We start from the raw sequence: 25,718 nt of genomic DNA, 5'->3' as shown, positions 1-25,718 counted from the left end.
AACACGCACATTTCCGGTGCTACCGACCGACATCTACCGTCTACCGCCGACGTCATCTGTTTGAGAATTTATCACTGGCTTTTGTTTCGACATCCAAGTTAACTGGCGCGTTGACAGTCGAAAATGTCCTAAAATGAGCTTTGTTTGTTTGTAGAGTCTCCCCGCTCTCGCCACTTTTGCTTACCAAGCATTCGGCTTTATAAAAACCCTGGGCGAATTTCACTACTTTCTAGTAAAGGCATTTTACATTTTTGTTTTGCTATAAATCTTTGCTGGGTCTCGACCTCAGTAGTGTATTGAAAATAAACCTATGTATCCTAAGTCTCAAAATGTTTCTAAATCTGACCATTTTTTAAAAAAGGACATATACATTACACAAATTTGATGAAATGTTATTATAGGTAGTGGAATTAGTATATGCACAGAAAAAAGATTCGATATGAAATAAGATCATTTCAATAAAAAGCCGGTATGATTAATGTCAAATTTATGATTGAAAAATACCAACTTGATATGTTATCATATCATATCATATTTTGAACAAATAATGTAAAATACGATAAACATAATCTTTATTCCTATGAAAATGATATGAATAACTTCATCTTGAAAAAATATAAAATTGACCAGCACATATCAATCTGATCTTTTGTCAATTTTATTTCTGTGTGATATTTCTTTTGTAACTACTGCTGTGAATATATTTTTTTAACTAGCCACTGTGGAATAATATTTGTTGTGCTGCGACTAAAAGAACAATGAGAATGGAGTTCCTATTGCCGTGCTATTATTAGCTGAACTATATAAAACAGTTATTCTCCATCTACTAGGTCAGAGCTTCAGCTCCTAAGTTGCAAGAGATAGAGATAGAATCGAGAGTGGATGGAAAAGAAGTCGCATTTAAGTTGAACCCAACCCCGGAATCGCTTACATGCCTGCCCCGCGCACACAATAACTATTTGTAGTCGCCCAAGCGATTGCCCATGGTTGCCATTTAAATGTGGTCCAAGAGCACTGCGCAGGCAATAGACCATGACCGTGGACAAAGATATAGTTCGATGGCCGGATGGCCGATTGTCTGTTTGTCTGACTGCCTGCTTGGTTGGTTGGTTTACTGACTGCCGCTGTAATTGTGCTCCAATCGCAAGAACGAGCCCATAAAGTCCAAGAGTGGTAACATTTGAGTGCCTGCTTATTGTGTTCGTTCCAAAAAGCACCGCCTGACTGCTTGAATATACACATGAATACTATATATATACTATTCTATATATATATGACAACAAGTTTGGCATTAAGGGCTAGACTTGAAACAGAAAGGGCTAACAGCTACTTGAAATAATTATATTATAATGATTATAGATTTGGTGTTGTTAAAAACTTTATTTGGCAGTAATAAAATGAAATATCATAGTTTACTTGCTTTGCCTACAATAATTTTTCAGAATTTTCCTCTAGATTGTTCAATTTATTGTCTAAGTAAAAATAAAATAAAAAATTATATTTTTGGAATTTGCTATTTTATTTTATATTATTGAGCTAAAAACCTTTAGAACCCTAGAGTTTTACGATTTGTAAAAGGGCCTGTCAATTCAAATTCCTAAAAAACTACCGAAATATCAGTTTAGAAAATATACTCCTAGTTTATAGGATCAAATATGCTGCTCCCACCTGTTACATAGTCCTTGGCCAGTCTCATTTGCGATTAGGACGGGTATAAAATCAACTGAATGCAAACCTTTTGTTGCAGACACCTGTTACCATTTATTGGCTATGCTTGTACTTAAGTTTTTACTCTACACAATGTCAATTGATTATTTTTCAAGCCCAGGTTTCGGTTAATATATTTTAACGAACGTTTTCCTTACCGGTGAATATTTCGAAATCACTCGGGAAAATAATGACTCCTTTCCTTTCCGAACAGCTGGCCGTTTGAATGTTCCTAATAGTGTTTGTTCAAATAACTTACATATGCACACGGAAGTTTTCCTCTATTAATGTATATGGGAAAAAATGTATACCTTAAGTCTTTAAGGCGTTTTCACAAAACAAAAAAAATGTAGTAATAAATAAACACAACATTTTGTTATTTTATCTCTTGTAAAGTAACAGGAACAAAAAAAACTCGCAACGTTTCACGCGAACTTCAAGCGTAATAAATATTTTTGTAGGCCAAGCGCGTTGGCATATAAGTACTTCCGCCTCGAACGTCCCGAATCGAATGAACCCACAACTGATTCTCGTTCAAAATGAAAACTTTTTGCAGGGCAAGAGAAAGGCCAGTGCGATACGATGCGATGCGATGCGATGCTATGCTTTTTCAACCCCCAATTTCCAGTGGGCGAAACAAGGGCTTGTTGTATACACAGAAGCACTGCTATACGTATACGTATACGTATACCGTGTGTGTGAGGGCTCATGCATAGAGTATGGGGTGTGTGTGTGTGTGTGTGTGTGCAGGTAGGGGTGGGGGTTTGGGTGCTGGAGTGGATGGGGTGGTAGTGGTAGTGGGAGTGAGTGGTGTGCTGGCAGAAAAGCGACGCAACGTATCCACAACACAATGGCATTGCACTGCTGCTCCGCGACCCAGCAGCATCACTCTTCGTCCACCCCATTGCCCTCCCATTACCACCCACTGCCACCCATTACCACCCACACCCAGGCCACCTCGATGGAAGGCTTCGTCGTCGTCGTTGTCGGCGAAATCAGTGACACGAGCCGCTCGTCGTGCTGGCGGGGATTTGGCTGCGCTGGGGCATGACGATGCTCGATGCTCGCCGTCGGGAGAGCGCACCTTTGAACTGTTGCTGTTGGTGTTGCTAGTGCTGTCAGAGCCATCGGATGGCTGGATGGTCAGAACGGAACGGATCGGGATCGGCGAGGGTGGCCATTTGAAACGGGCACGTATAGCGTACAGTATAGGTACAGGTATAAGGCATAGGGTACAGGGTATAGTATGGAAATTCATCATTTTCTTCCTTTTTTGCGTATTTTCAATGCACCAGACACAACTCGTTGGAGGTAAGGGAACGGGAACGAACGGCGTAGACGACATAAATCTTTTCTAGCTCTTGCTCCTGGCGACTCAATCGATGTGGATCTTTGTTTTTGGTCAGATGGTCAGGAAGCGGTCCATTCCATGTTACATATTTTGTCTGGTCGAATCTAGGAAATAAAATAACATTAAATTAGCTTTAAAAAAAACTAGGTTTACCCTAGATAGTGTTTATGACAAAACTTCCAAAAAGAAATCTGAAGAATTCGCGTTATTTTTGTGCATTAAGCTGTACGAAGTACAGCGGAGTACGAAGCCAAAAATCGGTGGCCAAGCCCACGTATTCAGTAGCAGTACTAGTGGTCCCCCGGCATCCACAATCATCCACAATCGGTTGGCTGACTCGCCTACAAAAAACGAAATTGAGGCATTTTTACCTTTTTATTAGTACATAATCATGGCAGCCGGCGGAGAGGCGACACGGGCATGCGACCGACCCATGGAAATGGAATCAATGGACCCAGCACATGACAATAAAAATTGTCCATAGTATAAGTGCTTTCTGTTCTGTTCGGTTCTGTTGTATTTTGTATTTTGTATTTGGTTCGGTGGTAGTAGACACTGCATGTCTGTCTGTGCCGTCGATATGCGTTTGTGGCCATCCGGGTAACAAAATTTAAAAGCGCGGATGGCACGGTCAGTGAAATCGAAACAGTAATAGCAACAGCAACAGCAAGAGAAACAGAAGCAGAAGCACATTAAGCCACGGCTATAACTATAAAACGGAAACAGCTTTGCATACATTCCCTGAAAAACGCTTCATTTACCATTTAAAGTAGTGTTGAAAAATCGGACTGCGATCCTACAAGTTTTTTCAAATACGTCGAATTACAAATAGTGGTAGTGGATATATTTCATACTACATATTATAATACAAGATTTTAGTTAGCAATTATGAAAAGTTTGATATGATTTGGGTCATTAGATTATGCGAATAAGAGCCCAAATTTCTTAAGGGAAAAATACTAAGCATACGCAGTAAGAAAACAAATTCGACATGAAATAGGTTCAATTCTACCTTATTTCATATCAATAAAAAGCAGATACGATTTATGTCTTTATGATACTAACATGTCAACGTGATATTTTATCATATCATATAAAATACCCAATATAGTATTGTTTGAACAAATACATTAAACACGATAAATATAATCTGTATTCATATCAAAATAATATGAATAACGGGATCTTTAGATAATGTAAAATTGACCTGCTCATATCAATCTCATCTTTTGTCAATTTTTTTTCTGTGCACTTACATTTTAATGTTGCCTGTTCTAAAAATGATCTCTAGTGACTTTATTATTTTCCGAATAAAAAGTCTTCTTTTTTGGCGAACTTAGAAACACATCCCCTAGAGGTCAGTGCAGAAGTGCCAATTAAATGTTGGAATCTAATGAATTGAGTGCATTTTTATGGCAACGATGGCGCACTATGGATATGGAGCGCAGAATTAATTATGATTTGACTTTGGTGAGTTAAAGAAACATTTTGTGGTCGCAGCAGACTAACAAATGGCTGCGCCAGGTCGCACTGCAGGTTGCGACCCTGTCCTATCCCATCCCATCCCACTATCCTATCCAGACATATTGTTGGCACACTGGACGTGGTTTTTAATTTTCTTTATCTGTGCTCCTTGGCTTTTGCTTTTGCTGTGGGCGCACTTAATTTATACCTTACGCAGGTAGACCAGCGCAGCATTAAGTCAGGGAAATTATTTTCGTCAGGTTAATTGGAATTTTGCCAAGAGATATAAGCTTAGTAACAAAGCGCTCTGCGCTCGTCGTGATTATGTGCAGTTTTTGCCATTAAAAGTAAATGGGATATGGGATCTTGAGTTCCAAACATGACTTTGGATATACTTACGATGGAATAACATTTTTAATTTCAATATAATCGAAATTTGTGTGTATATTTAACGTACTTACTTGTTGTAGAGGCGGAAATGTTTGTGTATGTCCATCCCATAAGTATGCAGATATGTAGCGTAGAACCACGGATGTTGGTTCAGCGGCAGTCGGCAGTGCTTGACGCCTTTTGCGTGTTGCTGCGACAAAGGTGTTAACGCCAACAAGTTGCCTCACCATGATGACAATAGAACAATTGGCCATGGGTAGTATTGCCCTGCCGTGTCGGAGATTTTTCGCATATTTATACAGGTGCGCAGGTGGGCAGAAAGAAGATAACCGGGTGGAGAAGCAGCAGGAGCAGCAGAAGGCAACGCCAGCCGAGGCACAGAAGGCAATCAGTCTGTGTCAAAGCTGCAGGGAGTGCATGAGGAGCCTTTGATATTGTTGACACAAGCAGGGCAGGCTGGCCATACCGGCCAGGCCAGGAGGACCCGGACACCCAGGACAACCAGGACAACGAAACTGCGATGCGGTGTCACAACAATTTTCCAAAGGATTAAAGTTGTCGTTTGTCGAACGGATGCATGATTGCGTGTGCACACATATAAAAAACATCGCATGGCAATAACAACCGAACAACAAAGCTTTCTTCGAATCGTCACCAATTTCGCACCTAGCATTAACATAAAAATGTCCCACTGATATATACTGTGTGTGTGTCGTCAGAGCAGCGGCAGTAAAAAATCCTATGACCACGAAATGACACCAAATATTAACATAAACAAGAGGAAACGCTATAGTCGAAGTGCGAGAGAGATGGAGACATGCATGCAGTAAAGCGACTGTTTGTTATTACTTCCTCATAACTTGTTAATGAATGGTCCTATTTGAAAAATTTCTTCTACATTTCGATAGGTATTAATTAGGACAAGAAAATTGCGTTTACACTTTTTCGAAATCTTTAAGGATGTGAAAAATATGGTTCCATACAACTGGTATTAATTGGTTGCCATAAGAAGTCTTACCAATGCAATTGAGCATTGTTTACTGTGTGTGATAGATAAATCCTATGAGCACGCTGTGCCGAGTGCTGTTTACCAAAATTTTATTAGGGTTGCGCTCCGGTTTCAACGTGGCCTTATCTTTCACGCATATTAATAATGCCTCGTCATTAGGCGACTACTAGACAGCGATACAGGTGCAGGTGCCGACAGCAGCGGCAATAACAGCCATGCCATAGCCACAATATTTAAAACGGCAACGGCAACAGAAACAACAACTGCAAAGGACATCCAGTAGCAGTAGCAGTTGACGTTACAACTTGGCAAAAAGTAAAGGCAAACATGCTAAAGGAGTTGGCTTGGTTTTGGCTTTGGCTATGGCGTTGCGTTGTTGGCAAACAGCAGCCAGATGGAAAAGCACCCAGTACCAAGAGAAGAGAGCCAAGCGCCAGGCGCCAAGCACCAAGCTAAAAAGTACACAATGAAAACGTTGAGGAGATTCCATTTTAACATCTCATTAACTTGAGCGGCAGACGTGCTGTTTGGGTGCACGGTGGGTATACGTAATATACATGCAGTGAGGTGCAGAGGGGAACTGGGAACTATGTGGCCTTCCCACGTCCCACGGCATAAAGTTGCAATAATTTAACAATTCCGCCCTCTTAATTGCCTGCCAGATTTCATTTTAACTTGAGCCCGCCTTAGCACGGCCGGGGTGCATATACATAGGTACTCATATCTTTGGCTTAGCTCCATATTGAAGCCCTTTAAGCCTGTCTTTAAGATAGACAGGCTTTTCACAACCGAAGGCATTGAGAATAAGACATCGAATCTCAGTTTGAAAAGAATACATTATCATAAAACGGATGAGTACTCGACTTTAACCAAGTATTGCATCATATATTTTTGGTAGAACCAGAACTAATTACAGAACTTCACAGAAAATAAATCGACAAAAGATAAAATTGATATGTGGAGTTATTCATATCATTTTGATATGATTAAAGATTATGTTTAGCCTATTTTACAGTATTTGTAAAAAAAATACTTGGTTCGGTATTTTAAAACAGCATTTTTAAACCTTTGATAAAATATTAAGTTGATATGTTTGAATCATAAATTTGACATTAATCATATCGGCTTTTTATTGATATGAAATAAGGTATATTTCATAGCAAATTGTTTTCATGCGCAGGATTCCAATTTGAAAACAATAATAAAATTCGGTAGAAATTGTATTTTCATGTTCCCAGAGCTAAGGAATGCCCTTTACACTCTTGCCACTGCCCAAATGTATATAAATATATCCAAATATGTATAGATATAAGGATATATCCTTGTAAAAGCATTGTTAGGTGCTGTATTTGTCTTCCGTTTCGCCTAATAGTGTTAGCACTTTGAGTGGGAACGTGCCAATGTGTGGACGTAATTCGTATTTTCATTAGGTGGGCAACATTCCATATATCCTGGTTGTTTTTCATCTGCTGTTTAGCAACAATATCTGCTGGGAAATGGGAAACGTATCTCGCCTCTATGGGGAAGTGTCTCTGCATCCGCCGTATTGTATGTGCATTCATATATTCATACGTCCCTGAGAATGGCAACAGCTTAAGTTAAGTGTCTGGCATGCTCGAGCATGGGATGTGAGATGTGGCTGCACATTAATGTAAATATCAGGCAAATGAAATGAAATCGTTGGGGCCGCAGTTAGCAGTTTGCTGCAACCAAGACAACCAATTTCACACTCGTGCCTTGCCCTCAAAATAATTGGAATCGGTCCAGGTCATCTGACCTTAAGTGTTTGTCCATCCCATCCACAACACATCCATCCCATCCAACCCATTTTCCGTCCCAATAAATTGTTGCTCTGCGGATATTTCGAATAGCTTGCCTCATTTCCCCTGAAACAATCTCTGCACCCAGACACGATGTCCTACGACAACTGTGAAATCCTAAAACCCAAGCGGATATGAATTGTGAGCGCGGAAAATGAACAGAAATTAAGTGACTTCCGTGGCAATGTCTCGCCGTCTGGCCGCGCGAAAATGTTATTTTAAATGTTTTTTTGGTAGAGTGGTAGAAAAGGGAAAAGGGCAATTCGGGGCAGTACAACCCATCATCATCAATCGGTAAAGCGAAATAAGTGTACAATTTGGCAATTATTTTGTTGGCCCGTTAACATGTGTCAGCTTTCAGAATTACCTATTTGTTTTCAGAATACTTGCTCAATATTCCTACCTCCTTCATATTCGACACCCGAATTGTCTGTGTGTTCAATGCATACACTCGTAAAGAAGTGGTATATGAATCATATAACATAAAAATATTTGAATCAAAAGCCTTTCATTGGTGCATTTAATATTCCCATATTTAAATTTAAAAACTATATAGAAATGTAAGACATATTTTTATGTCCATAACTAAAATAATTTCGTATAGAATGTACATTTTGAAATCCTAAAATTAACCATTATTGGTACATTTTATATTCCCACATTTAAGATTTAAATTTAAATTATAGGGAACATTTTTTAAAGTACTTCGTATTATTTACTTGGTTTTTCTATCAGCGTACCTTCAACACTGCTTGCGACAAATTGAAACTGAAAAGCCATCACAAGTTAAAAATCATCACTGTCTAGGCGAGGCGAAAAAAAAAGCAAAAGGAGGTTTCGGGATGTGTATGTCTGAGACGAGAATGTACAAATAATGCAGGAAAATAAGCATAGAGATGAATATAAATTGAATCTACTTCCTTGGCAAGGAGTAAATCGCATTTATATTTATTTGACCATGAATGAGTTCACGGGAGTATATCAAGTTTAGAGCACACATAATCATATCTGTGTGGTAATGGTAATGTGTTGGGGAAATTATATACAAATTATTCCACCGCCGATCTTCTTTTTTTGTTGGTAATGTGTTAACCATTTAAAATTCTATTTTTGTGCCATGGTTAAACGATGTTGTTCGTTACTTCTGTAATATATTTTGTTGATTAGGAACAATTTAATATGCGATAAGGGTATTTTCAGCGACGACTTGCCTTTAGGTTTTTTATGTATTTACCTTTACACATACGTATGTGTGTTTGTCTGCAACTTTCGATTTTCCGATACATCACAGATTGAAAGCAAAAGTTGAAAATGTTGGTCCATCTCCTTTGGGTCTAGCCTCCATACGCTTTTTTGTGTATATTTTTGGGAAGATCTCCGTTCGGCATGCTTTTATCTGTTTAGCGTGTTTATTTGCACAGGAAACTCATTACGCAAATCTACCCCAAAGCTATGCGTAAATCCTTTTCGGGTCTCCAATAATGCTGCACGCCTGAGCTCCAACCATTTTTTCTTTTTTTAATGTCGAAGTTTGGGGGACTGCCCGCATTTGGCCTGTTGAAGGATACAACAAGGTTTTTGCTCCTACAGTTTTTGGTTAGATCCCGGAAAACAATCCCTAAATGCAGGCATTCGTTCGATTCTTATTCACTTCTATGAATGATTGTCCGTAGCACAATAATGATAGCAATCTGCAATGCAGAGATTAGATTTTTACATTCTGCAGGACGATTAAATGTGCGACAGCTTATTTATTTAACCGGATAGCTGGAAATGACGAAGAAAATAAAGGAAGAATGTTCAATTTCATTTGCCACCTGTGTTTCGGATGCAACTACCCGTTTTTATGGCTAAAGTTTTTTTTCACGAGTGATGGTTGTAATACTCTTTCATACAGTAAACTGCATGATAAATTCTTTTGACATCTTATAAAAATGTTTTTGGTTTGATATATATATTTTTTTTTTTGCTTTACTGACGCTTCAGAAATCCTCTTAATATTAAAAAATCCAAACCGGACCGAAAAAAAAATTCTATTTAAGATTTCTTTGTTTTTTTTAATTAAACTTTTTTATATTATATTTTGAAAGAGTATTCTCTCTTCTTCTCAAAATAAATCGCACGCCCAATCACAACTGCAATTGTTGTCTTTCTGTATTCTGCAACGTTTATTTCAAGTGCAAGTTTAAGATACTCAAATGGCAACAACAATGGCCAACTTTTCCACAATAAGCCGATGAAAATTGGCGGGCTTGATAATACAAGTATACCCCGCTCCTTTTTGCAGTTCAATCGATTGTATTACTTTTACATCCAGTTACACAACGTAAATGCTAGTAAAGTTTTAATTGAAAGGCGGGATAAATGGAATCATGGGAACAAGCAAATATGCTTACAAATATTACACAAATATTTTGAGTTTTCTGGGTTGCGGGGTATCTGGTTTTCGAATCGAATCGCTTTAAATACACCCCCAAGGAGCCTCTGTTTCAGTTCTGTGCACCACCACTGGGTGTCGGCGGTGTAAACAGTAAATAATAAACAAAATGCAATGGTGCTCGGCTGCCTGGGCTCGGGATATCCACCTTCTGCTCGGATTCTGGGTGCGCTTTTGGTCTGTTTTTTATGGGGGTGCCCCCTCCAGAATCTCCAGCCAGGTGCCGCTATCGAAAACAAAACGCAACAAAACCAAGTAAAAAATGTCTCACAACTTTTAATTAGTTTTTGCTCAAAAGTGAGGCACGAAGCACGCCCGCGTTTATATGGTAAAAGGGTCAGGAGAGGAAAAAAGGATTCGGCAGGCGGGAGGCCGGAGTCTGGAGGAGCAGCAAATCCTAGACTGGATTGGATAACAGGCTCATAGGCTTTGGCGGCATTGCGAAATCGGATCCACAGGCGTTAAGCGGTTGCTGCATGTGAACTTTAAAATGTGCAAACTACGATATTCGAAATCGGATAATGACCTTAAATTTGGGCATTCGTGTTCGGAGAGTTCAGTTGAGGTGGCTCAACTGATGGGGAAGGACGAAATTAATTGCATTTCATGTCGGACACCTTTGGGCGGAGCCCAACACAAAAGTCTTTGACTTTCTCCCGCGCTAACTTTAACTGAATTCCGAACCTAAGGACAGCGGATGTTGAAGTGGGGAAAATGTTAATTACTTTTAATGCTATGACGGAATGTCAACAGGGGTTCGTTCTCTCCTGACCTCCATTGAAAATGTGCACATTGCAAACCGAAGAAAGCAAAGATACCGAAAATGTTTGGCGCAAGATACAGAACTCTGTATCTCCAGTATTCCGCTCAACGGAAGCTTCGAACCACTGTGCACGCAGTAAAGTTTTTGCCAGTAAATAGTATGCACTTATAAATTTAAATATTTGTATATTGTGTATTGTATTTTATATTTGAATAAAACACACAAAATATTATAATAAATTGATTCACAAGTCGAAAACAGTCACTAGTCACTATCGATAGTTCTGCAGCCCATTAAAAATATAATATCATGTAAAATCCAAGTTTAAAATCCCGGAATACGTTCAATATAAAACATTAAAAATTAATACAAAAAATATTAATATTAATATGAAATATCTGAATAAACTACGTTTTTGTTTACCAGTGTATAGTTGAGGTGTCAACTACCTGTCGTTGCCAATTTTGATATCATCTGCGGGCTTGGGCGGGGTTGAAGTTGAGTTAATTCAAATTGTGAAATCTGCCATCTTTGCTGCTCTGCTGTTTTTCCATCGCCATCACCATGGCCCCTCTAGTGAAAGTTATATTAATGGCTGGCTACTTTTAGTGCTCGGCGTTGTAATTTCCCTCAAATAAAGATGCCATTTTCAGAAAATACCCGAACTTAAAGGACACTTGTTACGTTGTTTGTGCCCAAAACATTTGAAAATAAAGTTTACCATATTGAGTACGCAAATTGAAATGAGCAAACCACACCAAAGTGCCGAAGAAACTTGGTCCACCTTATCTGCCCGTTTCGCTATGCAGCTGTGGCTTTGGCAAAATCAAAAGGTTGCTTTGTTTTGGCAAAGGGTACTTTGTCACTTCTTAGCCGTCTTAGGCTCCCCTAATGTTAAGCGGTTTTCCATCGCATTAACTGGCCAAAGTGCAGATGAAATGAATTCAGGATCCCTTGGACAAGCACATCTGCATTGCTACGCCCGGAAAAAGGCGTTTGAAATGGTCAAAAGCCAAGTCTAACCGCTAATTTGTGCCAAGGAATCAAGTTCTAGAATGGCCTTCAGAAAACTCTCTGAAATTTGTAATTCAATCGATTAAATGTATGTGCGTATCAGCAGTTTCTAACCCTATTGAACTTGAAATGTAAAACAAACAAATCCTTTTACTTTTCGTTAATTATTTAATGTAGTTTAAGCACGCCAAATGCAATTCTCTTGGCATGGAAATATAAAATGGAAAACTTTTAAAGTCTTGTAAAAACTGTGGTCAAAACCCCCCTCCTTCCCTCTATGTTATGAGCAAACTAAGTCGAATTCAATACCCTCGAATCGCATAATGTCCCAGCATTTGAATATAATATTGTTCTAAAAAGAAAAGCGGATTCCGATAGAGGGAGGAGGCGAAGGAAAGCGAAGTGCGAGTGCTGGGGGCCATTGTTTGGTTTGCCAAACTTAAAGAGCTCCGCATTACACTTGCCAGACTTTTCAGGAGTAGAACAAGTAGCCCGGGGCGGCGGATATATGTATAAGCTATATGCAGTGCAGGAGACTCTCCAACTCGAACCAGTGTAATGTAAATGAACTGCTGTCACTGGCCCAAAGTTTATGACAGGTGAACACTGCGAACGCGTGAGTACGGCAGGAATCAAATAAATATCAGGGGTGTGAAACTGAAGACAATCAGGTTGTCGGCCTGTTAGGACCGCGGGACTGAGATGGAGATGGAGACTAAAACGGAGGCTGAGACCGCCGAATGTCGAAAGGCCTTCGCATTATTAAGATTGTTAAAAGCCAAGATATTGATTTATGCAGATAAGCGCTATTATGCCAAAGTGCCAGTGAGCTAACCATCAACCACCGTATTCCGAATCCGGCGTATCCGTGGTATCCGTCAACCCCCAGCAAGTCACCCATCCACACGGAAAAAAAAGGTGTCAGGATGTGAAGATGAACTAGATATTGGAAATGGAACCTTTCGGTTTAAAAACTTCTCTTCAACAAAAAAGATCGTATATAGAGCCAATCTTTAAACGAGAAAGTCATCTTCAAACTGCTTTATTTCCAACACCACAATTTCGAAGTGTTTTACCTTTTCGAACATATCAAAGTGATACGGAGAGTATCAAAACGAGCCTAGTTTTTTCTTTATCTGTGCCACAAGCCACCCATCTGCGACCCCGACTGACTGCCTAATGGTGCCTGTTGGGCATGTTTGTCTTGCACCCTCACCTCGCCGGCTCCCCGATATCTCTTTCTGGTGGCCCTATATCCTGGTCCTATATCCCATCCAGACACTGACGAGCCGCTGGCAGAAACAAACCCGAAGCCAAGGGTATTCGTGTATCGCGACGGCAAACATTCAACAAGCGCAGGTTCGCCGGAATTTGCAAAGCACCAATATGTTATATGGGCTGGCTTCCTCTCACTTCCTCTGTGAGCAGCGACCTACAACATTTAAATTTAAATTATTTCCTCTTTGACAACTGTAAGCCTAATTCGCCATGGCACCTTTGCGAATGGCGAATGGGAAATCGGGAGAGATGCGAGAACAACATTCATGTTTGCCCATATCCAAGGGCAAACAAATCCCCTTTGTTGCGTTTCAACAGCAAACAAATCGCAGATTTGTAGACGTATGAATATTTACCTGTTTATGTAGACTTTACTTACCCATTTTCATAGTTCACCCTATTATTATTTATTGCTTTGCCAACAATGGAGTCTGTTTCTCTTTAACTCTTTTTATCCACAATCAACTAATTTCACTGCTTAGTTTATCCAATCCAATCCAAGGATAATTATTGACTGTGTAAACTTATCACCGATTCAATTTGGCCCACAATGGGGCATAAGTACAAACGTATATAAACCTGTGGCGACCTTGATGTATCGCATTTGACCTCGTACCGTTACAGTACATTTTGAATCCACCACTATTAAGCGGACGTAACCTGCAGTTTCGTTGGCAAAAGCCAACGAGTGGGACACCTGTCATCAAATCCAGCTCACAAACAAGTTGTAAATAGACTTTGATTGGTGCTAATTGCATTCACTTGGCTCTTGCAAATGGAAATGTGGAAACTAGCACTGTTTCAAATTCTATAATCGAAATATGAATAATATGAATAAATGAAAATATGATTTAGAATAGAGCTTGAAAACATATCGACAGTTTGCTATTTCTCGATATTAAATTGGGGTTTCCTTAAAAAACATAGATATTATCGAATCAATATTGTCAAAATATCGAAAATATCGATAATTTATTTTGTATATTTCAATGATTTCGAAGCTTAGAAACGCCTAGCGCGGGAATAAGAACACGAAAGGAATACGAATACGAATGAGAACAAGAACAAGCACCAATCTCTGTCTCGTCCCGAGACAACCCCGAGTTGGGTTGCGTTTGGGTACCGAACCCAAATGCCAAATGAATAAATCCATTTAAATTGCAACATCCATGACTTGCGGGCTTCTGCGGGGCTATTCATCCGGAGTGCGATGCGACTGCCACTGCGACTGCGAAGGTTACGGCTACGGTGTTGGTTGTCGTCTGTGATGGAGATGGAGATGAAGACCAAGCGAAGACGAAGACGGCGAACTTCCAGGCTGCCAGGAAGGGCCAAGGGGCAGGCCCAGTGGAAAACGCAATGAAAACGAATTTCGTATACATTTTCTTGAGTTTTTTCCCCTGGATGTTAGGATGCCAGGATGCCGGGATGCTGGGATGCTGGGATGCCGGTCTGTAGCCACAGCAAAATCCTCCTATCCCATCCCATCTCATCTCATCTTGGGGCGACGCAACAGCAACAGCTAACAAGCGCAAAGTTAAAAGGACAGTCTAAAGCAGTACATGTTTGTGTGTATGAACAGTGCACTGATAGAAACACCACATAATTTGTAACTTCTCAGGAAGTTATTATAAATGTTCTTAAAAATATAAAGACATTTTTGAAGTTGAAAATGTTTTCAACGTGCTTGATTTCAAGAACAAATGCTCTCATATCAAGAACAATGTGCTCACATTTTCCTTTCTGTGTTAATACGTCTTGGTCTCATTGTTAGGTTTCAAAAATTCGCATCTACCTTTTCTCATGGTATTCAATCTATTCAAAGGCACAAATAATAATAATCGTGACACCTTTTTTTCTCTGTGTAGGTACATACATATATAGATATGCACGCGCTTACATATAAATATAGGTACATATAATACGTATTTATCCTTGAAGCCAGAGGACCAGTAGTCGGCTAGTCGGAAAAAATCAGCTATAACCAAAAAGAATGCTAAATCATGGATGAAGTGGATTCCGGGCACAGCTTGCCGTGCAGCTCGCCTTGCCGCCCGCGCCCGCTGTATAATTGCATCGAAGGCAGGCGAGGAGGAGGAGTGGAAGGAGTGGAAGGAGCAGTCCTGCTAGCAGCATGGGGTCACGACCAGGAGGAGGACCACGACCAGGACCAAGACCACAACCAAGTCCAGGTCAGGTACTGCTTTTGCAGGCTAGAAGCGAGCCATAAGCACAGCGTCACATGGTGCGAATGATCGTAGCCATATTGTGCAAATGGCTGGACCGTCGTCGCTTGTCCGTCCGCCCATCGCCCATCCTCCGTCCTCCATCTCGTACCCCCTGGTGGGCGTAATGGGTGTGGCAGTAGGAGCAGCAGTAGACCATGGGTGGCTGCAGTTTGCTTTTGTATGTATCTGTGTGTCGCGGCGCTAAAAGGAAATTGTGATTGCTGCACAAAATGCTTTTAGAATGGTTGCCAATCGATTTTGGCACGGATTGGCAATGGCTACGGATGGAGCAACAGGAGCAGTAGCAGTAGCAGGAGCTGGAACAGAAGGCCTGCCACAGGGTGGCCCATCATCCAGTGCCCAGCTCCCAGTTACCAGTTCCATGGGGTCAGGCGTACGTACGATAAGCGGCTGACGTCGCATTCATGGAATGTGCGATTTAAAATTGATTGTGAAACATTTGCACAGAATTGTGTTTTTGCCGCTCTGCTCTTTGTTTGACTTCGACGGCAGGCAGCCAATGCCAATGCCAATGCGAAAAACAGAAACAAAACAAGAACCCAGCAGCAGTAGCAGGGCATAAAGCCAACAGAACAGCAACGGCAGAGGCAAAAGCAACACCAACGCCAACACCAACACCAAAGGGCAACAAAAATTAAACCCAAATTGTGTGGCTTTCCCGACACACAAAATACAAAATACTATCACCAGAAAAGCTGGGCAGGATGCGGATGGAGCAGGAAGGAGGATGGCTGATGGAGGCTAGAGGATAGAGGATGGAGAGGTGGATGGGGCAGCCCATCGTCAGATGACAGAGTCACAAAGCAACAACATGTTGTCGTTGGCATGAATTGGCCCAACAAATTATGTGTAACATTAGAGCTTGTGCCACTTGGCGGTCGTGTGGCCAGCGGAAAAGTGATGGCTTTTCATTGGAAAACTCCTCTTCCCTTCCCACCAAACGAGCTGCTCATTGATCGTTTGCCCTTGAGTGTCAAGTCTATTGTCTAATTTACTCGCCTGGATTGCAGTTGAAGTAAGGACACGAATGGGTACAAGTGCACGGATTTAATATCTTTCCATTTAATGCTGGGATTGAGCTGAGATAATGTTATCCTACCCCAGAGGTTTTTAAATTATTATTACAAGTTATGAGCTTAACTCTGCTCTCTTCACTGGAAGTGGAAAACAAAAGGACAGCCAAGTAGTTGCTTTTGTACTGGATACTGTGCACACTGGATATTCCAGTAAAATGAAGAAATAAAGGCCTTAAACGGCCAGTCGGACCACTGAATTAAGTCACGTGCTGACATTTAAGTCCGAACGTGCAAAACGAAACGTTTTCATTTTTTACAGGACAGACCAACACCGATTAAGTGCTGTCGCTGTCTCACTTGTGCAGCCAATCTGTGGACACTGTGGATGGGATGGATACCCCAACTGCGACCAGACTTTGTCCACATATGCACATATATGTTATGTATCTATATATCACAGTGTGATGTGTCGCTGGAATTTAATTGTATCATTTGCTTGAGCAAAGGCAAGTGGCAATTGATGGGTTTTCCATTCAATATTGTAAGATGTATGTTGCATTTTAGTTGCAAATTGTTGAAGTTGGCATGTTGCATGCTGCATGTTGACTGCTGAATGTTTGATAATGTTAAAATGGTGTACAATGAATGCAAATTTAATACTAATTAAATTAAGAATGGGCCACGTCATCGATAATCTTAATCTAAAAAGATTCTATCGGTGTGAGCTTATAATTCCCAACTAGTTCTAGTTTAATATTCATGACCTAGGTGCTATAGTAGCCGATAAATCAGTTGACGTGGGTGTTGGTGAAGTTTGTGTGGGTTTGGTGGTTGTGAAGAGCCTTAAGGAGACCCATCTATTGGGATGTCATCTGGATGGAACTGGACTCCAAGATGCAGTGCACAGTGATCCTGTCCAGGTATAACCATTAATTAGGTATATATTTATTGAAATAAATATTTCTAAAGTAAATGTAAGATGTAATGGGCCACGTCATCGATTATGATAATTTAAAAAGATTCTCTCGTCGGGGACTTATAATTCCCAATTTTCAATGATTATAACCCTGAAAATGCTTACAGTAATGAAACAATAGAAAGTGTCCATATATTATCCATATGCTAAACAGTTGTCTAAATATTTCTCTATTTCCAGAACTCGGTAATACCGAACTTATGAAGGGAATTCCCCTTTATAACCCAGAGAAATCATCCAGAAATGGTTCATAAACCGAATGATGCAAAACAAGACGGACTACCAAATATGGCACGAAACATGAGGAGATAACTTAAATTGGTGACGAAAAGAAAAAGGATCCGAGTAAGTACGATTATTCCGACTCAATAACAAGGCAGTCAGAGGAGGAGTCGGTCGAATGTCGACAGCCGTTTCTCGACTCCCGACTGTCGAGCAACAAAGATTGTGTTTTGGCTTAGCTCCGACCAGACCACGGTCCATAAACTTATTGAAAGCTTTTATTTCTCAGTGTCCCTGTGTGTCTGTATATACAGTGTACAGTGTACAGTGTACAGTGTACAGTGTACAGTATACAGTATACTGTGTGCGGTATACAGCGTAGTATATACAAATGGCGTGGCATAACTAGCGGGGCTGCAGATAAAAATAACAATTGAAATAAATGAGCAAGGACGAGCAGGATGGGATTTAATGCGCGCCCTAGGAAAAGCCAAAGCCAAACGAAGTAGGAAGTGCGAATTGCGAATGACGAGTGAGGACCTTGCCTTTATTTTATTTGCATACTTTTAGGAGGCCGGCCTTACGGATTGAAGACAATTTGTGGCCAAATTGTGTTTGACTTTTTCTTGCTTTTTTCTCGACTCGACTCGGCTCGGCTTTTTTCTTTCATGAACCTTCATGACTTTTCCGAGGAGAAGGAGTGCAGTAGTTGGGGTCTGATTACAGCCCTCTACAGTCCAGCTGCTCTTTCATCTGCGAATCACACATATTGAATTTGTTAGACTTCCGCCATTGAAAGGGCTGTCGCAGATTGGATTCGCCTACAGAACGGCATAGTTGAGTTTATTCCAGCTCTTCACCGCTTCCCTCAAAACAGTTCTCATATTTTTCTTAATTAATCTTCTTTTCTTTTTCCAGCCGATGATGGCTGGAGTGGTTGGTCTCGTTGGCTTTTTTCGCGGAGGTTTCGTGAAAAACTTTAGCGAAAGTGCCGAAGCGAAAAGGCGTTCAAGTTGAAACAGGGTAATGAGCGGCGGGCGGTGGGGCGGACAGCGAAGTAAATTAGCTAAAAATTTTACTTTACTTAGTCGGCAACGAAGGAAGTAAGGATAAAGATGGATGTCTAGATTTGCGACGTGCGCACACAGGGCGGATGGATAAGCGTGGCGCTAAAAAGGGCAGCAAAAGTGAAGGCTTGTCCGTCCATTGTCCGTTTGTCCGTCGTCCATCGTCCGGATGGGCAATCTGCCTGGACGGAGGAGCAATCCAACCTGCCCTGCCCCTCTCCCAATCCGGTATTTACGTTCGGCTCGCCGGCACGCGGGTGCGTCATCAGGTGAAGTGCTAAAGTTTTCTGGCGGACTTTTGGCGTAGGATCTCAAAAGTGAAGTCAAGGTGCAGGAGAAGAAGCAGGCAGGGAATGCCAGAACGAAACGGGCTGTAGTAATGAAGATAACATTTCCTGTTGTCAGCATTTGCTAAGTTGGACAAAGCCAACCCTCGAATTCCTCGTTTCAAAATATTGCCAAGCGGTTAAGATGTAATACTTTTTCCATGGCATAAAAATATACTCCTAATTAGCTTGATTTTTCTCCGATTTTAATTACCTCCATTAATAACTAATATCTGATAAAAGCTCATGAGCTCGTACGTCTTCATTAGGCCAAGGCTATCACAATTAACGGCTACCAACTATTTCAGCTTGGTTGGCTGGTTCAACTGTGATTGGACTGCTCTTTGCAGGGAAGTCGCGAAGTCGCAAAGTCCCAAAGTCGGGGCAAAACAATTTGCAGCCGTAAATTGTTAACGCCAACTCAACGTACATATCTGCGTGGCAAGCGGGTCCCGAGTAAATTATTTATCACGATGGACAGTCGGCACAACAGGTCCTCTCTCCCCAGTCCTTATCCTGGTTTTGGTCCATTCCGGCTTCGTGGCTGTTCGGAATCCGACACTTGTCTTTGTTCCGACTTTATGTAGTTTTGCCGGAGTTTTGTCCGTTTTGCCCGTTTGTCCGTTCCCTGGAATTGGCTTTTAATTTGTGCTTCAGCATACTACCTCTGTCCTCTGTCTCTGCCCACGGTTAATAGATGTGACTCCGTGGTCCGTTGGCCAGTTGCCTGTTGCCTGTTGCTGCTGCTGGGTTCTTTAGTATCTCCGCCGGGCGACGCCTTCGATGGGGGCATCCCGCGAGGAGTGTAGTGAATAGAATGTGCTGTGGCTGCTTAAAGCCAAGTCATTTACACTGCAATTAATCATGATTACGCGAGTGTGCGCGCACTCGTTCTACTCATTCCACCGCCCTCTAGTTCAAATATAGTATAGTCCTCATCAAAAGGGTATTCGAATGTGGGTAGCTGGAAGCGGTTTTTTCCCCTATTTCGTCGCTTTAATCGCAGACGTTTCCTGCGCTCACTGATTCACTTAGCCGCTCTTCCATTTTCCTTCTCCGTTTTTTACTGGCGTTGTCTGCATTCACGTTGTAAATGATTGTCGGGTGCGTTTATTTACTTAACTATCATTTTACAACATTTTGGTCCATATTAGTCCACGAACTAGCGGTTCAGCTTTTTGCTTACGAACTCAGCTTTGTCTCTATTCCGGAACTCAAGAAAAGTATTGGTTTTGTTTGAACAGTTATTTAGATTTATTTAGATACTTTTGAGACAAGATGTAGCCAGCACACCTGCGTACTAAGTTTTATTTTCTTACGCCTGATTTACATAACTAAATTCACTACGCATATTTCAGAAATCCTTGCTTGATATGTTGTGTACAACAATTTCGTTCCTCCAATTTTGGACTATGCAAATGGATTTCTTTCTTAAATTTAAAGATATATATTATATTTAAATAATTTTATAATCTTTTGTATGATCTAGAAGCGATCGATCTTTAAGTAACTTTACAACCTAGTTGTCCAATATGTTTTTGTCACACTAAGAGCGTTCCCTTTCGGGATGATAGACTTCTAACCCCTGTAGGCTAGTCCCAAGGAATCCGGCACGTATGTACGTTAGCCATATAAGTACCATATGCCTGTACGTTCTACATGCCATATGGGCTTTCTTATGGGACGACACTTGAAGCTTTTCCAGCTCCTACTACCGTTAGTGCGTGTTGGCCCAGCAGGGCCTAATTAGATTACATGCAAATTAAATGCAGCACGTATGTGCACACTATGTACATACTGCCGTGGATATGTATAGACGTGTATTTGAGCTTATGTACTTACAATGTGCAATTTTTGACACTTGTGATTGTTTATTTACCTGCTTGAAGGATGGTTACTTGCTGCCTTCTTCGTACTGCCGATGAAAATCGATCACTGCACACAAAAAAACACAACAACAAAATTTCAAAACAATTTCCAATATTGCAAAATCAGGATATGAGTTGCGTGAAACCCAGCCAAGGTTAGGCTAGGGCAGTTGTGTAACCCCACATGGAGGGCCTATAACTTGTTGTTCGCTATGTGTGGTACGGTATGTGCATGGAGCTCCAAGGAAGCACACTAAACTGCCTTGGGACGCGGCAGTTGCACGACTGAATCTGAATCAGAAACTTTGCACGTTGCAACGTAGACACGTAGACACGCAGACTCGTCCTCGTCGCCCGATTCGCGCGATTGCGATTCTCGTTGCCAATTTCGGATGCTATATATATTGGCGTGGACGAGCGCCTGTCCTGGTCTGGTCTGGTCTGGTCCTGGCCATTCGATGGGCCTGCAAATCGCGCAACAGGCAGCAGAATCCGCCCCCTGCGCCACCGAGGGAGCTCCGAGATGCCGTGATGCCGAGATGCATTAGTGTGTGCGATGGGGGTGGTGTTTGTGTTTTTGCAGCCAAGTGTGTGAATAAAAACAAAAGCTTGAATGAAAAGTTGCGGAAAAAAACGAAGACAGCAACAGTAAACACGAAACGACACACCCAAGGAGAAGAAGAGCCAGAGAGAAGGATATAAACGGAAAATCCGTAGACGCGTAGGGCTGAGAAATGTATATTATCCCAGCAGTTGAGCAATTAACAAAGGTATAGGAACAGCAATGGGTATATGGCTGCTAGGCATAAATCAGTGCTGGCAGGGCTTTAAGCGTTCCCTTCGTTCAGGTGGAAAAAGAAGTGAGCTCGAAGTGAGGCTCTGGAACACTGGAACACCAACACCCATGGCCCATCGCCCATCACCCATCGCACACCACCACGGGCCATTCTGCCGTCGTCATTCTGCAGTTTGCAGTCTGCGGTGGCGCATTTGCACCACACACAATGCAGGTGGTGTGGTCAGTGTCGTCAGCCTGTTGCTGCGCGTTATCAAATGCAGGAGCCGTATGCAACAGGCAGGATGGATACCCATACATGCGCAGGATTCCATTCCCATTCTCTGCCACTGCAGGCCGCACCCACACAGCGACCCTGACTTCGTCGTCCTGTTGCCCGTTGCTGCATACAGATGTACACCCATGGCTATACTCGCCCGCTTCCGCAACAGGCAATAGGAGTCCTCGCCAGTAGCAGGGAAATGCGCTTCCTAATGCAAATGAACGAACGGATGCATCTTCCAGTGCACACATGCAATTTCGTGGAGGATATGGTGGATGCCTTTCCAGGATGGCTAAGCTGCACCTGTGACTCCGCCGTGCAAGAGGATAATCCGCCTACCGTTCCCGTGCCGTATTTACCTTACAGGGTCGAGGGCCTAGATTTGTGGTTCAGCTCCTCCTCGTAAGACTGTCGCCTCCGGGCGGTCGGTCGGTCGGTCGGTCGGTCGGTTCCCCATCTGCCGGAGAGTCGGAGTCTGGCTGAGTTTACACAGCTTTAACCAGCGGAGCATAGCACTGTGACAAACTGATTATTGCGTCCAGGCCCGTTGGCAGTCGGGTGGAGTTCCCTGCTGCCTGCTGCCTGTTGCCCGTTGCAGCCTGTTGCTGCAGCCCCTGTTGCTATCCGGCTGGCTCACCACCACCATTGCGCCAGCTCACCCACACACCGGCAGAGCCACGCACACTAGCAGAACCCGCTTACGCACACAGGCACACTGGCCTGCCTAAGCTCTCAACTGTTGCTCCTCGCTCTCTAGCAACAGGTACTCGGAGTCGGCAGTCGCAAGGAACCAGGAGCCAGGAGCCTACGGGGCATCTGCACGGGAAACGGTTACGGTCATGCGCGGAGAGCGTCCTCCGAGGCCACCTCCGACTAGGCTCCCCCACGCTTCCTGCATCTGTCCCGTTTCCCCTCCGGAAGCTTGGAGCAGGCGTTTCCACGAGGAGTGCCGATTGCCGACTGCCGAGTGCCGAGGGCCCCCTACCTCGTCGAAACCTATCAGGATCCTCCGCCGATGTGAGGAGCTGGGGAGACCAGGACGTGCTGCACGATGCTGCAGCAGGACCAGCACTTCGTCTATTTCACTCATGACGGCACTTGGCGCGGTCGATGAGAATACTATTACCGCAGCTTTATGATGTGCGGCCGTGCAAATGAACGCCATCCCCTGTTTGCACATATTTGCAGATATTAATGCCAAGTTGGTCGTTGACCAAAGTCCTCATTAGGCTAAACCTTCTTTAATAACCTCCTTTTTGTGTTTTGTCGGTCCCGACTTCTAGCTCTTCTACTTTCCCGAAGCCTAAAAGCATTCTAAAATGCATTAAATTGGGAAAGTTTTAACTTATTCTTATTGAAAGGTTTTAGTCCTGATTTTCCGACAAAGATAATCCATTTTTATTGCCAAAACACGAGAAATAATTGCCCAAATATGGAAAGTCATACCTTGTTGAACTCGTAGCTTAATTCTGAATCGATTTGCGTTCAAATCTGGACATTTTAATTTTTGGCCATTTTTACCAAAAATTCATGATGGTATTGATGATATCAAAAATGCAAAAATTGGTAAAAAATGTAATTTTCACAAAAGTGATGGGGATCGTTAGTTTAGGTTGTTAGTTGTTCAAAACAGTCAGTCGCTTAGCTTTCGGCCTTCATTTGTCCAAATTACGACTGAAAAACTGATGAAAAAGTGTATATTTTGGCTAAAATTCGAATCTTTATTTTCCACCCTAAAATATCAGTTTTCTGTTGTTATCTGTTCAAAACAGTCGGTCGTTAAAATGTTGGATTTAATTTGTCCAAATTACAATGGGCCACGTCATCGATAATGTTAATCCAAAAAGATTCTCTCGGTGGGTACATATAATTCATGACCTAGGTGCTACGGTAGCCGATAAATCAGTTGACCGGAAGTTGGTGTGGGTGTTGGGTTGTGAAGTGATTTTAGGAGACCCATATATTGGGATGTCATTTGGATGGAACTGGACTCAAAGATGCAAAGTGCATCGTGATCCTGTCCAGGTATGTCCCTTAATTAGGAATTTATTTACAACCGAAAAGCCAATATCAAAAACAAGAAAAATTTATCAAAAAAAAAGTTGTCAAAAAGTTGTGGGGACTTTTAGTTTAGGTGATTATCTGTTCAAAGCATTCGGCTGCTTAACTGTCGGCTTTGATTTGCTCTTGGTTAAAAAAACGTTATAAAAAGGGTTTATACATGGTATAGTAATCATAGTTTGATACCTTTCCGTAAAGAGCTGTTCCATCTAGTATCAAAGCGGAATAACTATTCCGCATACTTTCAGCACTTCTTGGGTATGCATATTAGATTTGATACTAGCTTTGGTTATCATGGGACAATTTTGGCTGTGTACAAGAGCACTAACAAATAGTATAAGATCGCACGGATCCAATAAATAAAATCGGTTCTGTCTAGAGGAAAGGATAATAGTGTGGTTTCCCATGTCTGTATGTCTGTATATAGGGATGGACTCGGCGCAAAGTGAAACTTTATTGAATTGCTGGCATTACGGTTCTTATTGTTCTTGTTGATGTTGATGCTGATGCTGATGTTACTGTTACTGTTGTTGTCACCGAGCGGAAGTGCATCCGGTTACATGCAAACAAAATGAAACCAACACCTACGCACAATCCCCGGCAACAATGGGGCATCCCATCCCGCCTGAGCCAATCAGTTGCTTCAACGGCTTGGGCTTGGGTTTGGGTTTGGGTTTCCAGCTCCCAGTTTCCAGTTCCTGCACAGAAAGTCGGGAAAGTGTATTCGTATAGTTCTTACCTTATATACCTAAATATGGCCAACTAGATGTTGAAATTGGCAACTAAAACAAGAGGGAAAGGTATAGTCTAGAACTTCGACTATCAGATACCCGTTACTCAGGAGATATTCAGTCATCAAAGCTACTGGCGCCATCTAGCGGCTGTTGACTTTTTGATGACTCCACCTAGCGGCTGTTTAAAATTTTCCTCATAACTTTTTAACTAATGGTCCGATTTAAAAAATTTCTTCTGTATTTTGATAGGTATTTTTAAACACAACAAAATTACATTTATACCTTTCCTAATACTTTAAAGATGTGAGCGCGAGACACATTTATATACATAACTATAACTTTGGAAGTAAATATTCTGAGACATTCTTATCAATCGTTTCTGTCAGTGCATCTCCTTGTTTTCCGAACTGGGCTGAAACCACAGCCCCATCCTGGCCGCACTTTGGAGCCTGTCGGAGCGCCAAAGCTATCGCCTGGCGGCTGTTGTAACCGTAACGCTCCAACAAGTGAGCAGACACAGCACAGAGGCAGACACACCGGCAGACAAACTGGATGCGTTTGACAAAAGTTGCATAAATTAACGTTAAAAGCAAACCTTGTTGTCCCTGTTGAAGTTCCAGCCTCTTTCGCTTTGTCCAGTGGGTCCTGCACCGCCTGTAACGCCCCTCCTTTCCAGCTACATGCAATAAAGTCATCAAATGCTGCCGTGCTGCCACCGATGTAGCCAGTCAGTCACTCCCACTCCTTTGCCTTTGGCACATCATTGCGTTAGCATACGCTTCTCTCTTTTTTCCTCTGAAATTACACGTTTTTTCCCATTGTGATGATGCGGAAAAATGAATTTACAGGCATAATTTGATTTGGAATGGACATGCCAGCGGAGTACAGCCTATGCTGCATGTGCCATG

The 25,718-nt window shown here is 42.0% G+C and overlaps 1 protein-coding gene across 1 annotated transcript in view; it reads left to right on the top strand.

The window, feature by feature from the left end:
• Adar (Adenosine deaminase acting on RNA) overlaps positions 1-25,718 on the top strand; it is an 88,325-nt gene that overhangs the window by 56,119 nt on the left and 6,488 nt on the right. Inside the window, exon 13 of the transcript XR_011419839.1 lies at positions 17,655-17,819. The gene's annotated coding sequence lies outside the window, so the exon portion shown is untranslated. The remainder of the gene's footprint in view (positions 1-17,654; positions 17,820-25,718) is intronic.

This window comes from Drosophila takahashii, chromosome X, assembly GCF_030179915.1.
Source record: "Drosophila takahashii strain IR98-3 E-12201 chromosome X, DtakHiC1v2, whole genome shotgun sequence".
NCBI classification, from domain to species: Eukaryota; Metazoa; Arthropoda; class Insecta; order Diptera; family Drosophilidae; genus Drosophila; species Drosophila takahashii.
This window is presented reverse-complemented; position numbering and strand designations above follow the sequence as displayed.